The sequence below is a fragment of the Apodemus sylvaticus genome, chromosome 8, assembly GCF_947179515.1.
Source record: "Apodemus sylvaticus chromosome 8, mApoSyl1.1, whole genome shotgun sequence".
Taxonomy (NCBI): Eukaryota; Metazoa; Chordata; class Mammalia; order Rodentia; family Muridae; genus Apodemus; species Apodemus sylvaticus.
In genome coordinates, this window is record NC_067479.1 from 33521526 (window position 1) to 33539612 (window position 18087).

Below are 18087 nucleotides of genomic sequence, written 5' to 3' on the forward strand. Positions count from 1 at the left end.
TTCTCTGGTTGTCATAAAATGCCAAGTCCCTCTTCTTACAAACCAGCTGAAAAAGGACAAATTGTTCATCAGTCTCTGATTTGCAAACCTTGATGCTGAAATGTTCATTTGCTGAAGTTCAGATGATTAGGACTGTAGTTATGTCAGATTATTTCATCAATGGATCTTAAAATGCATCAATAAAACCATTTGGACTATTAACGAATCAATAAAATCATTTGGACTGTTAAGTCTGAGGCTCAGAAAATTGTTTCTGTTGTAAAGTTAAACTGTGTACAAATTTTAGGTTAAACAGAAAGGGGAAAGAGGTAGACAAATTTTAATCCAGCAATATGCCTGGTCTTGCAAGGGAACACACATACAAAGACCTGGATTATAGTATGATCTAGGTGGATTACAGACATGCCCTTAGTACATACATTTTCTGCCTAACAATGATAGTAAGGTCAGTTTGTAAAAGGAAGAAGCCATATTTGAAAGTGACACCTAGTTGAAGGGCAGAAAAAGTGACAAAACAAAGAAAGATTTGATAAAACGGGGACAGTTTTAAAGGTACAGGTTGCACCACAGAATGAGAAGGAACCAGAACAAGAGAATAGAGTGCCAGAGTTAGGTTGAATTCAAGCAGAGCAATTCAGTCAGAACTGAAGAGTAGCCAGTTTGAAACCTTCAGCTTGGAGAGGAATTTGGGCCAGAAAAGCTGAGTTGAACCAGTTAGCCAGGGTTCAGAAAGAACTAAAATGGCCAAGTTTATTCAGCAGTAAGTTTCTGAGGCTGAAACATTCTAGGCAGAGGTTGGCAAACAGAAGCTAGAAGATTATACAGAGGGTAGAAGCTTCTAGGCCTAGGCCTAAGGAATAGAACAGAGACAGAAATGCTACGGGCACATCCCAAGACATGAATTAGTTAAGCTTGGGTATGGCTTTTTATCTCATCCCATCCTCTGAGGTAATAAAAGCAACATTTACATTTAGAGTTATGGAAACTGTGGAAAAGGGTATTGAAAGTGTGTAAGAGTCAGAAGGGATGGAGAACACCAAGAAAACAAGCGTCTCTAAATCAACATGAACAAAGCTTATATGAACTCACAGAAACCGAAAGAACATGCACAAGGCCTGCACTGGGTCTGCCAGGTCCTTTGTAAATTAGTGTCTTTATAGAATTCTTGAGTATACAAATGAGTGTGTCTTTGATACTTATGCCTTACAGGGAGTGGAGTGGGGCACTTTACTTTCGTATGTATTTATTGTCTAATTTGGATATGTCAGTTGGGTTATTTTATTATTTAAAAAAATCACTCTAAACAAAAGCAGCTTACAGGAGGAAATGTTTTATTCTGTTTACATATCTAGATTATAGTTCATCATTGAAGCCAGGGCAAAAACTCACCACAAAACCTGCGAAGAGAAACCATGAAAAAAACTGCTGCATGCTGCCTAACTCACAGGATAACAGTTTTGTACTTTTCTTATAGAGCTCTGGACCATCTGCTAAAGGAATTGTGTCAGCCAGTAGGCCTGAGACTCCTATATCAATTAATAATCAGAACTATCTCCCACAGATACATCCACAGGCCAATATATTGGGCAATCCCACAAATGAGACTGCTTTATCAAATGAATCTAGGGTGCATGAAGTTGATCAGCAAGGCTTTGCCGGTCAGTGTTTTTAACTTGGTAGGAAGTTTTAGGTTAACAGTATGTTAATTTTCTTGATGGTATTATTGATTTCATTATTTGTGGGTAAATGAAACCATATTGCTACAAATCTTAAATATATATAAGAAAATGACTGCCTATATTGAGGTAGAATGGTTAATGGGTAAATAATAAAGAACAAAAGGAAAGATAGTGATGAATGGAAAACATATGACATCTATATAACAGGAAGCTAATTTGGGATTCAAATTGGGAAAAAAGAAACAGAAAAATCTTGCTAGTTCCTAACCATCTTCCAATTATATAACACCAGGCATATGTACAGGAAGTGTTTATCCATCATCTGTCAATGTCTGTCTTGAATAATGAATGCTGTAGTTAAAGTAGGATAGAAGGTATCTTCATGAGGTTTTCATTTCATTTTTTTTGTGTGTGTATAGACCATGAGGGGGATTGCTAGATTAATATAACAGTTCTTATTCCTTATCAAATGTACTTATTTCTTGTTTTGAAATGACACATAAAATAGTATACATTTCACATACACAATGTGGCCAGAAGCATATGTTGATTAGTGTTTCTGTATGAATGATACACTACATTTATTCTCATAACATTTTCTGGAGAATATTTTTATGAATAACTGCATTTACATCATGATTTTCTCAGACATGGTCTTAAAATTTTGTAACTTTTAACATATTCTTCCTATGCTAAATTCAGTGCTGAGAATCACACAGCCTATGACATCATGATTCTATTCTACATATATGAGATTAATCTTATTCATTTCCCATGTGAATACGTTTTTGCAATATTTGTTTTCTAAGCTTATTTAATTTTAGATAACAGAGTATCCTTGGAGTACATATTATCTCTTGTGAATAACATATTTTTTCACCCTTTTTTACTGTGTAGTAGTCTACTATGCATTTAATTCACCTTTTCTTTATACATTCAATTGTGAATGAATATTCATGTTCATTCTACTTCTTGGCTTTTCTGAACAATGTATATTAAAGCACAGATCTCTTTCTTTCATATTGACTTAATTCTCTTTGTATATGTTTTCAAATGGACATTGCTAGATTATATGCTACTTCTGAATTTTAAGGAAATAAGTACCCTCATTTGATGTCTCATTAATTTCCATTCCCCTAACATGGAACAAATATTCCTTAGCTCCAAAGCTTATTAACACTTTCTTGTCTTTTTGATGTTATGATTCCTCTGCTACAGTCCTTTCAATATTTTAGTTAGTACAGATACAGAAGTGAGCTCAGGATATGTTGTATACTTAATTTTAAAGAATAATTATTCAATCAAGAAGTTCATTAACTTCTTAAAATACAAAGAAGAACCATCATCAAATGCTTTCCTTTTTATCCTATATGGAAAAAATATATCTTAATCATATATCTCTTCATAGCAGTACTAGAAATTGGAGATCCAAAAAGTGACAAAAACAAAACAACAAACAAACAAAAAAGCTACTACAAACCACCGTACTACACAGAAAACCTCAAGAACTTTGCTGCTCTTTGCTGGTAGAAAGGAACATAATTGTAGGCCTTTATATCCAACTAAAATTAGCAGATGCTATTTTTCTACTGTGGAAAAAAAAAGCATCTAATAGCAGTTTACTGAAACTTCATCACTGCAAAATGTCTCTAGTAAAAGAAAAAATATAATCAGGGAAACACTATGTTTAGCTCATTTTTCCATCGTATCAAGCTCCAAATTCCAGAGACTTTTAAGTGTGACTACAGAAATAAATTACTTAGTTATGAAAAATATCATTCACTACTTTGGGTTTTGATTCATTCAGTATCACTAATGGTTGAAACCCCCATATAAAAATAGCTTTATAAAAATTTTAGACAGAAAATATAAATATATAACACAGTGTGTGAAAATACATGGAGGGAGAAGCATGCTCCATTGATTTAAAATTAAATTCACAGATATATAGTTGATGGCAGGCAAATTTAACATTTACTTATAGAATTCAGTTTAAATGACTTATATAATCATGAGTACTTGTTATGACAGTTGCTAATTTATTATTTTTAGCCACAAATCAGGCAATGTTGCTCTGTCTTATGATATTATATCTGCTTTATTCCCAAACACTTTTATTATATCTAAAAATTGTTTATTAGTTGACATGAAAAATTTACTGGAAGATCAAGTAGAAAGGTTTTTTTTCTTGTATTGTGATGTTATTTCTTGTTTCTGATTGTCAATAGCTTGAAAACACCAAATGTATTTTTCTTCAAATGCTTTTTGATAGTTAGTCTTTAATGTCAGGTTGACCTGATTAGTATTTCCATAGAGGACATATCTCAAGGACTGTCTTTGAAGTTGTTTCACAAGGGATTTAACCAAAAATCCATTTTTGAATGTAGGCAACATAATCCGATACACTGGGTTCCTGAAGGTAATTAAAGTAAAAGAAGATTACCCCAGGTGAGCTACCACATTAATTTTTCACTGTTAAATACTGAAGATAGAATGTGGCTAGACATTCCACATGACTTTCTCTGCCATGATTGACTATACTCCTCACATTGGAAATAATGTATAGTACTTAATATGCTTTTTTTTAACAAGAATCAGCTGCAGCCAACTAGCAATATCATGGCTGGCAATGTGGAAGAAATCCACTCTTGTATGCAGCAAGTTTCACGTCATTATTCAGGTGTGTTTATCAATTAAAAAATGAAGGTTGTTAAATTTGAACTCCTATAAACACCACTTTCCCCAATATGTGGGATATACTTATATTAATCATTTTTTGTGTGTGTCTGAAAGCCACTTTTTTTCTTAACAGTACTATATTCGGTGAGAATATTCTATGCTGGTAGATCTGGGAAGCCATTAACAGCTCTTTGGCATTGTCTTTAGATACCAGCAACTCCAAAATCTCTGATTGGTGACTCAGCTCTTCTAATGAAGTCTACATTTTAATCCTGAACTAAGATATAAATTTTCTTGTCCTTTCTTCACTACCTATTCTCCCTCTGGGTATATATATACTAATTGTTCACTACATTTGATATTTCTATGCTTTCCTTATTTTCTCCCATTTATTAATTAATTATCTCTAGTAAATAATCATTTCAAAAGTAATTATTTAAAAACTTCCCTGTAATTTCCTGGCATAAATTCTATTCCCCAAATGGATACTGACTGATGCATAATTGATCTGAGAAATAGCCATAGAAAGTAGATATCAAAAACATATTCTGAGTATGAGCCATGACTTTCAAATAGAGCACAGTTCTGTAATCTTGTCTATAAAGAAACATCAAATTAACAATTCCAACCGTACAGCAGCATTTCAGTTAATGAAGCTACCTCCTATGTTTGATTTTATGAAGTACCAATGTATGGTGATGCCTTGGTCTTGATGACATTTGACTATTTGAAACGATGATATTTGTAATGACTATGATACAATAGTTGACTATCTAAAATAATGAAGGAATATAAAAATAATAAACTCAGGTCTTTTAATCCTAAATTCAAATCATGTTTTTAAAAACAGATACCTTTCATGCCAGTCTTTGAAAAATATCTTATAGCTTTAGCCATAGAATTAATATTACTTAACCAAATAAGCTTGTGGGATACTAAATGACATTGCCAATTTCTCATTGTTTTTGTAAAAAAAAAATTATTGATTGAGGAAGAAAACTTGCTTAGAGCTTAGAATTAAAACTTGTCCACACTCACTGAAACAGATAGCTCAAATTCCAAGTCAATATTATCTTCCCTTTAGGGCAGAAAATGCATGTGATATTTACCATTCTTTATTTAAAAGCACATGACAAGTTCACTTTGGTTCATGCCTGGAGAGAGGTTTATTTTCTTTGAAATTCATCACAATCATAACTTTCTGCTACTAGATCCACGTCTTGATTCAAATCTTCAAATATTACAATTTTTAATTGTAATATTAATAGTACAAAGGGATCCTGTGATCTTTACCCTACATATGAAGTAGTTTGGAATGAGCCATTTTCTCAGAAATGTAAAAATGGTGTAGTGATGATCATAACAATGTAAACTTCACTAACACTTCAACACAAGGCTTTCTAGTGAGTTTTGATGTAAACATGGTATATGGTTTCAGTGGAAAAGATGTGTCACACATTTGGTAGATGTCTACTTCCATTGAGTACTGCATGCACCCCAGAGTATAGATATATATAGAATATTTTTGATATTCAGGTAATCCAGGACTCCAAAAATTTCAAGTTATATCAATAATAGCACAGATAAAAATGTTTTCTTTCTCAATAATTTCTTCTGAGCATTACAGTGACTAAGTTGCCCAAAACACAAACCAAAGCTACATATTCCAAATCAAGCTCAGAAAATCAGGAAAGACAAATAATAATCTACTAAGACTCTTTTAAAAAAAATGTGTATTCTCAACCACATTAACTGAAGCCATTCTATAGAGGTAGATGTATGTACTTTGAGAGTTAGTTTTATTTTGTAGCCTTAAGGAACTGGTTACAGTGTTTAGATAATAGGAAAAATGAGAAAGGTAGGCGCTCTTTAGGAAAGGGGAAGATAGGTAAGTACAGAGGAGTGAGGAAGTTGGTTCAAAGTAAATAAAGGTTTCTGAACATCCACACGCAATTCCTAACTATGTGTCAACAAAACACTACACTACACATTATTCTACACATAAATATACATGTATAGTTAGTGTTCTTATATTATCTGGGCAAATGGTGCTTCCTCCAAGAAACAAAGACTAACAAAACCCCAATAGCAGACATGTGAAGTCTTTTGAGTTGTTGTTCAGAGTTATCAAAGCCTTCTGTTGTTGCCTATGGTTACTTGCCAGAGGGAGAAGGCAAATCCGTATTACTGAAGATACCATACACTTCAGAAACAGGGTCCAAAGACCAATGAACTGGAACTGATCTGAAAGCTTCCTCCTCTCAGGGAGGCAATGGGCATCCTAGTTATATCTGAAGCTATATGCATAAAGATGCAGCAATGTGACTATGCAAATCTTACCTGAGAAAGCATGAAACTAATGAATGGGAAGAAGAGGTCACAAGGCTGCAACCCTGCACAAAGATCAGCAACTGAAGAGAGCTGGGTGGTGGAATTCTCCAGGGGAAAGCACAAACATTGGTTTTCTGGTGCCAAATGGTTGGCTAAATAAATAGATATCTGAGAGGTAATAGAATTTTATCTATTGTAGTGACTTTTAAAATATGTTTTAAATTTTGAGATTTATAATTACATCATTTACTCCTCCAATTTTCTCCATGTAAACCCTCTAACCCTCTCATATATTCCTGTTTGCTTTTTACAAATATCAGGCTTTTTGGTATATATATATATATGCACACACACATATATATGTATATATGTATACACACATATATGTATATATGTATACACACATATATGTATATATGTATACACACACATATATATGTATATATGTATACACATATGAATATATTTGTATATATAAATGCCTATTTGTAACTGCATATGTAGGCTTATATGCTTTATTGTAGGCTTTATTCATGTGACTAACTAATCACTACTATTGGAATTAATTATATTAATATTAGGTCTAATACAGAGATTTCTGTGGTGTAAGAACAGACATGCATTAATGAGTTAAGCTTGTGATAATTTAATAGCTTTCATCATGACAGGAAAAAGCACTAAAATTGAACTCAGTTTTCTCTTTCCCCTAAAATTCATCTCACAGAGACCGTTTTCTTCATGATTCCATTTAATAAATGATTTTTTTCTTTAATATATTAAGCTATATTTTTTATTTTTTATTGTGTGCATGATTGCTCTTGTAAACAAATGCTTCATGTGTGTTTGTGTCAACAGGAGCCAGGAGATGGGTTGGAAAACTGCCTCACATAGTCTCTTGGAACTATAGTTGTAGAATTAAACTAACCTTCATTTTATGTCATAGCCTGAATTTAATTCAGAACAATTGTTATATGATCAATGCAGAGAATGTAGATTTTCCAGGCAACTGTCGAAGGAAAGACACACTCTATATTAGAAACATGAATCCTAAAGCCCAACTCCACATATAAAAATAATTTTATTATTATGTTTTTAATGTGAAAATTTCTATGCAGAAAATATAAAAAATATACTTTACCCATACATATAAACCCTAGCAACATGTTTATTTTTAGATACAACTGGTTTTCTAAAAACAAAGTTTAAATTAAACTATAAATAGCAAGACAGACAGATTTTAAATAGTGGTTAATTGGCATAATTCACAGATGAAACACATTTAGAAAATAATGAAACTGGGCTGAAGAATCTGTGCTTACCTAGTGTATATTAGGCTCTAAGTTTGGTCCTCAGTGCAAAAGTTTTGTATTAAATATGTATGCATGTATTAAAGGAAAATTTTATATATATGAAAATTATATTGATTTTATCCTTTTGAATGATGAACTATTTAAGTATCTTATGAATCATTTAGATAAACCAAAAGCTATATCTTGAGAGATATACAAAGGTGCACAGGTTTGGGGAAATTTATATTTGTTTCTTTAAACTATAAATCCTTATTAATTTAATTACAATAACATTCATAGTCATTAAAATGATCCTACACCACCTCAAGAAGACAGTTCCAATGTCATCTAAGGCAATGTCAAGGATTAAAAAAATTGATCTGTAGAAAGTTTAAGCTTGAAATGGCAGTTCGGTAGAAGAAAAATGAGAAGTGAATCAGGGAGATTCAATTCAACAGTGCTGATCTAAGCCCTTTTGCTAAAAATCAGTCTCTTCTAATGCATGCTAAAGCCTGAAAAGAAAAAAACACCCTGAATTTTAGTTAGGAAAGTGAGACATGAACACAAACCTTTGATTTAGTCTGACAAGTGCCTTTGACTTTGATGTTCGTTACTTAGAGAACTTAGTGACTTAAATATTTAATGAAGTACGGGTTTTAAAATGAGTCATTTAGTTATTTGTTTAAATTTACTATCTTTAGGTAATAGTCAACATGAACGTATAGTACATACTCTTAATTTAAAAGCGATTCTGTAAATAGACATTTTACCTATGTCTTCAAAGCATTTTTTGTAACCCAGTGAGGTATAAAATACATGTTTATATTATAATTATTTTAGTAATTTTTCAGAATTAGAGTTCATTTTCAAACATATATGTCACTACAGTGTGCTCATATTTCCTCCAATACTATTCTTTGTCCACTTCTGGAGATGTAGACACAGATGCATTAAAAAAATAAAATCTAAACTCTAGAGATGAAACAAAACAAACTTTATTTTCCTGTCATTTTTCTCTCACATAATTCTTTCTTATTATCCATATTCATTCTTTATATTTCTTCCCACCCTCAAACAAATCCTTTCAACTTCCACACACTCTCTTTGTATAGATTTAGATATTGCATATCCTATGTAGCACATCATTATTTGACTTTGTTTACCATCGTGATCTCTATTTCTACCCATTTCCTTCAAATGTCACTGCATTATCCTTCCTGCTTGATTTGGATTTCTTCTTATCAGACAAGTTTTAACTAGACATGACATTCCTACTGTAACTCTACAAGAATTCTTATGATTGGAATATTTAGATTGCTTGCCTGAGAGCACTGAGATGCAATTAGGGATATTTTGCATGTCAACTGAATTTAATATACACTGTATTGTAGAAATACACTAAGGAAAGGAGTTTGAGCTTTTATCAACAGTACTCAATATGTGTAAAAGGAAGCAATTTAAATGCTTTTTTTTCATTCTAGTGAAAAAACTTATAAAAATTCTAAGAGTTCAGGAATGAAAAGAATTTGAAAAGGTGAAGAATGCCATGTTTGACAGAGGATGGATGGGACAATGCTGCATTTTGAGTATCCATCTGTCAGTCAATTCATGTTCTTAAACAAGGAGACAAGTGAGCCCTACAAGAACAAGGCAGTTTAAGTATTCAGAAAAGGTTATATATATTTTGGGAATAAAATGCTGTAGAAACCTAGCTAATTGCAGTTAAAAATATTGAGAATTTTTGCATTTGCTTATTTTGTTGACAGCTTCAAAACTCTGATCTTCTAAAAATGAATTAAAACAACAGAAACTGGCCTTATAGTTATATGCAGTCACTTGAGGAGAGCAGATTATAAATAACTATTCAGGGAAACATGTAATTTATTTTATGAAAATAATAAGAAAAACAAGTCATCAAAAATCCAGCCTTGCATAGTAACTGAAGAGGGTCTGAGCAAATGCCTTTCCTAAGCTCTGGTTTGGACAGAGATTTCAATGAGATGAGGGAATTTTCTATGCCAGTATTTGAAGGTATGGTTTTCAAGACAAGAAAAAATGATGTCCTACCACCTACACCAAAGGTTGAGCACATAGTATCACAAGGAATGAAGAAATCAGAAAAAAAAAGCAGATTAAATACTCTAAGGTATACAAAGAAAAAGTTAAGTAGGATGTGAAAATAAATCAATTTGTATTAAAGAGTTTAGGAAGCCATTTGCTGAGTACTGAAGAGTGAACTGATAGAAAGTAATTTCTAGTTTTATAAGAATAGAGCATATACCCGAAACAACCCTGCAGGGACAAGCTTGGTAGAGGCAGAATGGTAGAGGCAGGGATATAAGTCAGGGCATTGCAGCTTCCCTGAAAATGATGATAGGTGATAATGGAGTGAATTGAACACTAGTTACATCACAGAAGTGAAATAAATTAAGATTTCTGATAGATTACATGCAGATGGGAAGGGGGAAAGATAAGGTTAAAAACTATGATATGTATACATACACACACACACACACACACACACACACACACACACATATATATATATATATATATATATATATATATATATATATATTCCCATTCTGTAGGACACCATCTTTGTCCTATTGACAGTGTTCTTTGATTTAGAGAAACTTTTCAGTTTTACGATGTCCTATATATGAGTTGTAGATCTTAGTGTCTGAGCGATAGTTTTCTGTTCATTACGAATCTACTGTATCAATGAGTTCAAGGCTACTTCTCATTTTCTCTTGAATGAAATTTAGTGTATCTAGTTTTCTGTTGAGGTCTTTGATCTATTTAGACCTCAGTTTCCTGTAGCGTTATATATATGGATCTAGTTGCATTTTTATGTATGGCGACATCCAGTAAGACCAACCTCATTTGTCGAATCTTTCTTTTTTATTATTGTAATTATTGCCTTTTTATTATTGTTTTGGGCTCTTTGTTAAAAATCAAGTGTTGCTAGGTGTGTGGGTTTATTTCTGGGTCTTTAATTAAGTTTCATTGGTCAACCAGCCTGTTGATTAGTGGTGCAGACATACAGGGAATGGCTAACCAATGCCTGGCCCAACTTGAGATCCATTGCATGGGCAAGAACCAATCCCTGAAATGTTTTGTTGTGTTTGCAGACAGGAGCCTAGCATAACTGACTTCTGAGAGACTCCACCCAGCAGCTGACCGATATAGATGCAGAAAATGCAGCCATGGCTTAGCTGGAGCTCACAAATCCTGTGGAGGAGATGGGAGAAAGACTGAGGGACCCAAATGTCATAGCAACTCCACAGAAGACAAAAGCTACTAATATGGACCCATGGGCACCAACCAAAGAGCAAGACCTAGACCCCACACGTATATAGCAGATGTGTATATTGGTCTGTATGTGGGTCCCCCAAGAACTGGAATGGGGGCTGTCCCTGAATCTGTTGCCTGCTTGTAGATCCTGTTACTCTAACTGGACTGCCTTGTCTGGCCTCTGTGGGAGAGGATGAGCCTGGGTATGTTGATGCCTGGGTGTAGGAGCCTCCTTCTTTTCAGAGGAAAAGGGAATGAGTGGATGGTAGAGGGACTGTGTAATGTGCAGGGCTGAAGGAGACTGATGCAATCAGGACATAAAGTAAATAAATAAATAAATAAATAAATAAATAAATAAATAAATAAATAAATAAATGTATATATTTATTAAAAATAATATGGCTTATATCTATATCTGTATATATCTCTATCTCTATCTCTATCTCTATCTCTATCTATATCTATATATATATAGAAACTAGAAATCAACAAACGAAATAATCCAACTGAAAAATGGAGAATTCCTAACAGAGGAATCTCAAATTTTGGAGAAGCACTTAAAGCAATGTTCAACATTCTTATCTGGCAGGGACATAAAAATTAAAATGACTCTGAGATTCTTTCTTTCACCTCTCGGAATTTCTAAGTTCAAAACCACAAGTGACAGCTGATCCTGGCCAGGATGTAGAGCAAGGAAAAGTCCTCCATTGTTGGTGTGAATACAAACTTGTGCAGACACTTCAGAAATTAACATGGTGATTTGTCAGAAAATAGGAAATTGATATACCTGAAGATTCAGCTATAGTACCTCTGGGCATATACCCAAAGGATGTTTTATTCTGTTGTATCCACAGGCAGCAACAGTGTTCAATTATGTTCATATCAGCTTTATTGATAATAACCAGAAGCTGTAAAGAATGTAGACACCCCTCAACTAAAGATCAGATGAAAAGAAAAGAGAGGCAGGAAGTTGGTACATTTACACATTTATACATTTTCAACCTGTAAAATAATTATTAACGTCATGAAATTTGCAGATAAATTGATGGAACCAGGAAAATGTCATCCCGAGTTAATAAGCCCAGACCCAGAAAGACAAACATAATAAGTTCTCACATAAATATACACAACAAGTAGATATTAGCTATTAAGCAAAGCATAAAAAAGCTTTAATCCACAGACCCATATTGGCTAAGTAACAAGGCAGAATCAGAGGTAGTCATAAGGATCTCCTCGGGAAAGTAAAATAGAATTGATTTTGGGGTGGACTTGGGATGATCAGTGATAGGAACAGAAAGGAAAAGTGGAGGTATGTGACTGGATTGGGAGAAGTCCATTTGAGGAATTATGTAGGAACAGAGCAAAGGAAACTCCCAGTAATCTGTGAAGGTTATCCTAAGAAAGTCTTCTGAATGGCCATTTTCTGTAACCACACTAGGCTTCCAATGGAGAGATTGGGACACAAGCTAGTCACAAAATCTTTGACCTACAATTTCTCCTCTGAAAAATATGCTAGAGTAAAGATGGTGTAGAAATTATAGGAGTGGCCAACCAATGACTGATCAAACTTGAGACACATGACATGAGAGAAAGCCCACACCCGTCATTGTCTAAAGAGCCAGGAACTGGAGGCTGCATAGCTCATAGACCTAAGATACAACCAAACACAACTGCCAAAATAATAATAGCAAAGGTATATTTTAAAAGTCAATGAAATGCTTCCTAATAATTCTCTGTTATACTTATAGACTGGAGCCAAGCTTGACAGTCAGCAGACAGGTTTCATCCAGCAGTTGATGAAATCAGATGCAGGGACCCAGAGCCAAAAAATAAGAAGAGTTCAGGGAATCTGGCAGAAAGGAAGAAAGGACTGGGTATCAGTCAGAGAAGTCAAGGACACCACAAGAAAAAGTAAGACTATGAAAGTCTTTGACACTTATGTCTTATTTTCAGATATTTTTTCTCCTATTGGGTTGCCTCCTCCAGCTTTAATAGGAGTGGCTGAATTTTGCCTTATTGTAACGTGGCATTCCATGTTTAGTTGATATCCCTGTGAGGCCTGCTTTTTCTGAAGGGAATGGAGAAGTAGGATTGGATTTGGGGGAGAAGAGTTGGGGAGGGAGGGGGCCATTAAAAGAGTTGGGAGGTGAGACTGCATTTGAATATATGAGAGAGTAATATTTCTTTAAAAAAAATTACAAGTAGAAAAACAAAAGTCCACTGTTAAAACACGTTGGCTTGTTCTAGGGAAAGAAGAACATCTATTTATTGCCGGAGAGAGGGGAAACCTGTACACTTCTTATGTTAATCAAATAAAGCTAGATCTATAGGATTTCACTATATAACTCAGGGGAAAATAAACAAGGGGTGTTCTATGCATTATGACAGAGACACTTTCTCATCCATGCTTATGGCTGTTCTCTTTACAAGAGCCAGGGAATGGAAATAGCCTATATGATCATCATTTAATGAACAGATAGTGAAAATAATGTACATTATTTACACAGTGAAATACTATTCAGCTAATAAAATAAAACCAAATTGTTTAAATATCCCATGTAAATTGATACAGCTGGAAAAAAAAAACATCTTGAGTTGAATGCTATGTGTGCTGTATTTGGAATACCCACAGAATAGTAAAACCACTATGTACTTAACTGAGCAAGAGTCCTTGTAGTGGGATGAAGCACCCTTTGTTTATGTATCTAGCAGTGGTATAGCTGGGTCTTGCGGTAGGTCGCTTCCAAGTTTTCTGAGAAGCTGCCATATTGATTCCTGAAGTGGCTATATAAGTTTCCATTTATACCTAAATGGAGAAGTTCCCCTTCCTCCATATCTTGGCCAACATAACCTGTCACTTTTAATCTTAGAAATTCTGAAAAGTATGAGATGGAATCTCAGAGTTGTTTTGATTTACACAACCCTAATGGCTACAGATTTGAGGAGCTTTCAAAGGATGTGGACAAACTACTCTTACATAAAAATGAAAATAAGAATAATGAATTCAGAGTAGTTAAAAGTGGTTTGGGACAAGAGGACAAAAGTAAAACAGTTTATATCAGAGTGATAATTAACACTGAGGTTAATTTATAAAATGTTATATTGAGGTGCACTGCTGGATAAATTTCTTAAGACATATACATATGAATATACACATTTGAGAAAGAGAGAGAGACAGAGACTAAGAGACAGAGAGAGAGTGATGGAGAAAGAAAGACAAAAAGAGATGAAATGGAGCTACCCTGTAATAGGGCACAAAGTCTTCTATTGGGCAGTACATGTTAACAAACTGAAGCCCTAACACTGGAGATTGGAAGAATAGCTCAGTAGTTAGGGGCACCTGTTGCTCTTGCAGAGGAACTGGGTCCATTATCGTCACATAAATGACAGAAAATAATCAACTGTAACTCCAGGTCCAGGAGATCCAGTGCCTTCTTCTGGTCTTGGCAATTAATAGGTATATATAATACACACAGAGTTGTGCATGCAATTCACTCATATACATAAATATAAATCTAAAAATATGTTTTGAAAACAAATGTCATTAGTGTGTGATCTTGTCTTGAATTTGCTGGACACTGGGGTCCCATAGAATCCTCCCACCAAGTTTTGCAATATACTATAATCATTTCTGGATATCCTCTACAACTTAACAGTAGGACTATATTGTTGAGGGCACTACTTATATGAACACGTTAGGAACTTCACAAAACATGGAGAAATCGAGCTGGAACTCACCAGAAAGCTTCATTGCTATTGGCTTCTTCTTTTTTTATAGTGTTATAGTTAACAATGACACCATTGAAGGAGAAATTCAATCATTAATCTTACCCTTCTGTGAACAACATAAACTCTAGTAATGATTTGACTAACAGTGTGACTACTGGAACAATAATGAAAGGAATATTATAGGAGAAATCAACCACTTTTTGAGTAGATTTAATGCCTTATCCACAAGATGGAACCAATATGTGGCACCACTCCAGGATCCCAGAACATACAGGCAACTAAGACATAGAAAAATCATACAAAGTTATTCTGTTAAATAAACATAGTATTAAAGTGAATCTTGATGAGCACTTGTTGCAATTAAATCATGCTGAGCTAAGTTTTATTATTACTCCAATCCAAAATTTATCTGTCTGTTGTAAAGCTTGCAGGGGAACAACCACATATAACCAAACAATATTTTACCAGCAACCAGATGAGCACTCGACCTGTTAAATTTCAATCCAGACCAAAAAGCAAACAAACACACAAACAAAAACAACCCTCAGGAGAGGGAATCAAGTCCCTTCTACTTGGAAGAAGAAGATATTTGCATTTCATAGTTGACAGGCAAGAAAAAGTCAGTTTAAGTGTGTGATCCATGATAGTTTGATCAAGTTCCATGACATGACCACACAACCAAGAATATTTGTTTTGTGAACCACAAAACTAAGTTTAATCGGAAAGAAAAAGAAGAAGAAGAAGAAGAAGAAGAAGAAGAAGAAGAAGAAGAAGAAGAAGAAGAAGAAGAAGAAGAAGAAGAAGAAGAGAGGAGGAGGAAGAGGACGAGGATGAGGAGGACGAGGAGGACGAGGAGGATGAGGAGGACGAGGAGGACAAGGACGAGGAGGAGGAGGAGGAGGAAGAGGAGGAAAAGGAGGAGGAGAACAACATTATTTTAGGTAGGATGAGTAGGTGTGGATGTAGTAAGAGTTGAAGGAGAAATGTGAATATGAGCAATATACCTGTATGCATATATAAAATTCTCAAATAATTAAAACATCCATTTATTTAAAGATCATTTGGCTATGTATATGATATATGTGCTGGTTAGTGTGTATTCCTGAAAACATAATGAGGTACAGGTGAAGGATATAGATGACTGTCAGTTTCTTTGTCAATCTCTCTCAACTAATTTTGGAAACAGTATTACTAAATCTGGACATCAATGATTTGTGAAGAGAATTTGGCCAGTGACTTGCAGGAACCTTTGTCTCCATTGCCCTGAGCCTGCCCCCAGCTGCTGTTACACATTTGTGCTTCCATAGCACTCTATTCATATGGAGCTTTGAGATCTGAGCTCAGGTACTCATCATAGCTTTCAAATGAGTAATGTCTGAACATCTCATGGAACACCTTATTTAATAGATGTTCATAATAATCCTGTTTGTATTTTAAAACTGATTTGAGTATATTTTTAGTCCTTATGAAGACTTGCTTTTAGGTATGAGAAACTTCCATGTAAGCCTCCAAAGGAAAAAGAACACCATCAGTCCTACCTAGTTATGATAGCTAAGAACTACAAAAATGACCAGCATGACAGGATGACCCCACGACAAAAGTAGTAGCATACAAACCTTGGCTTTAATAAACAGCTGTTATTTATTTAACATCTAATCACAGCTTCACAGCCTCACCCTCTCTCTTCCCCTCTCCCCATTCCCTTCCCTTTCACTTCAGAGATATGGAAGCTTCTCTGAGCATATCAAGTTGCAGTAAGGTTGGGGGTATCTTCTCCTTTTGAGTCTAGATAAGGCATCTCAGTTTGGGGAAATAGATACAAAGGCAGGCAGCAGACTCAGAGACAGCTCTTGCTCCTGCTGTTAGGGGACCCACATGAAGACCAAGCTACAGGTTTGTTAAATAAGTATAGGTAGGGACCTAGATCCTCCTCATGGATGCTCTCTGGTTGGTGATTTAGTCTCTGTGAGCTATGGGCCCAGGTTAGTTGATTCTGTATATTTTCTTGTGGTGTCGATGACCTCTCTAGCTCTGTGAATCCTTCCTTTCCCTTTTCCACAAAATATCCCAAGCTCTACCTCATGTTTGGCTGTAGGGGTCTGCATCTAGTTCCATGAGTTTCTAAGTGAAGTTTCTTAAATGACAATTATGTTAGGCTCAGGTCTTCAAGTATAGCACAGTATCATTAGTAGTTTCAGGGAGAGCTTTCTCCAATGGCAAGAGTCTTTACTTTGGGCCAGTCCCTGATTGGCCATTCCCTCAACTTCTGCCTCATCATTATCCCTGTGTATTTTGTAGACAGAACAAATTCAGGGTCAAAAGTTCTGTGGCTGTGTTGGTGTTCAAATCCCTCCATTGGAAATCTTGCCTGGATACAGTTTTCTATTTGGACCTTATGTCTGTTTTAAAAGGGGGAAACTGTGCCTTTTACTGGAAACCTATCTAACTCCCCAACGATCCTGAAATTGTGGAGCCCGAAGGAGAACCTACAACCACTTTACTAAAACAGCATAAACCCTGGCTAAATTCTAAATATTTGCTTTTACATCCATGTAACCTTTACCACTCAGTGGGGAGGGGAAGTTATCTTTGCACCAGATGGAGACCATTACAAAAATTGCAACCAATGAAAATTCAGAGCTGTGGAGCTCATTCTCAACAGATATATCTAGAAAACCCTCTTGCACCCAAAACTCCAGGAATTTGATTGAAGAGGAAATAATATATTTTAACAGCTGAAGAATCAGGCAGTTTCTATGAGATTGTTTCATCTAGTAATGTCAGAAGTTATACCCATAAAGTCATACTAGCATGACTGGCTAAAATGAACTAAACAAAGACAGTATTAGACATTCTAAAGTAGATAGGAAAAAAAGTTATGAGCCTTCAATAATATACAAAGAAATTATGAGCAACTAAGAAATACTAAGAGTGGAAAAAATAGTAGTCCTCTCAAGGCAAGAACATACCAACTGCTAACTGAGTACCAAATGGTCAGCCCTTAAAGTACATATACAAGTAAGATTATGAATATATATCTATGTCTATTCACATATATATAATCTTAAGGATATATATTCTAC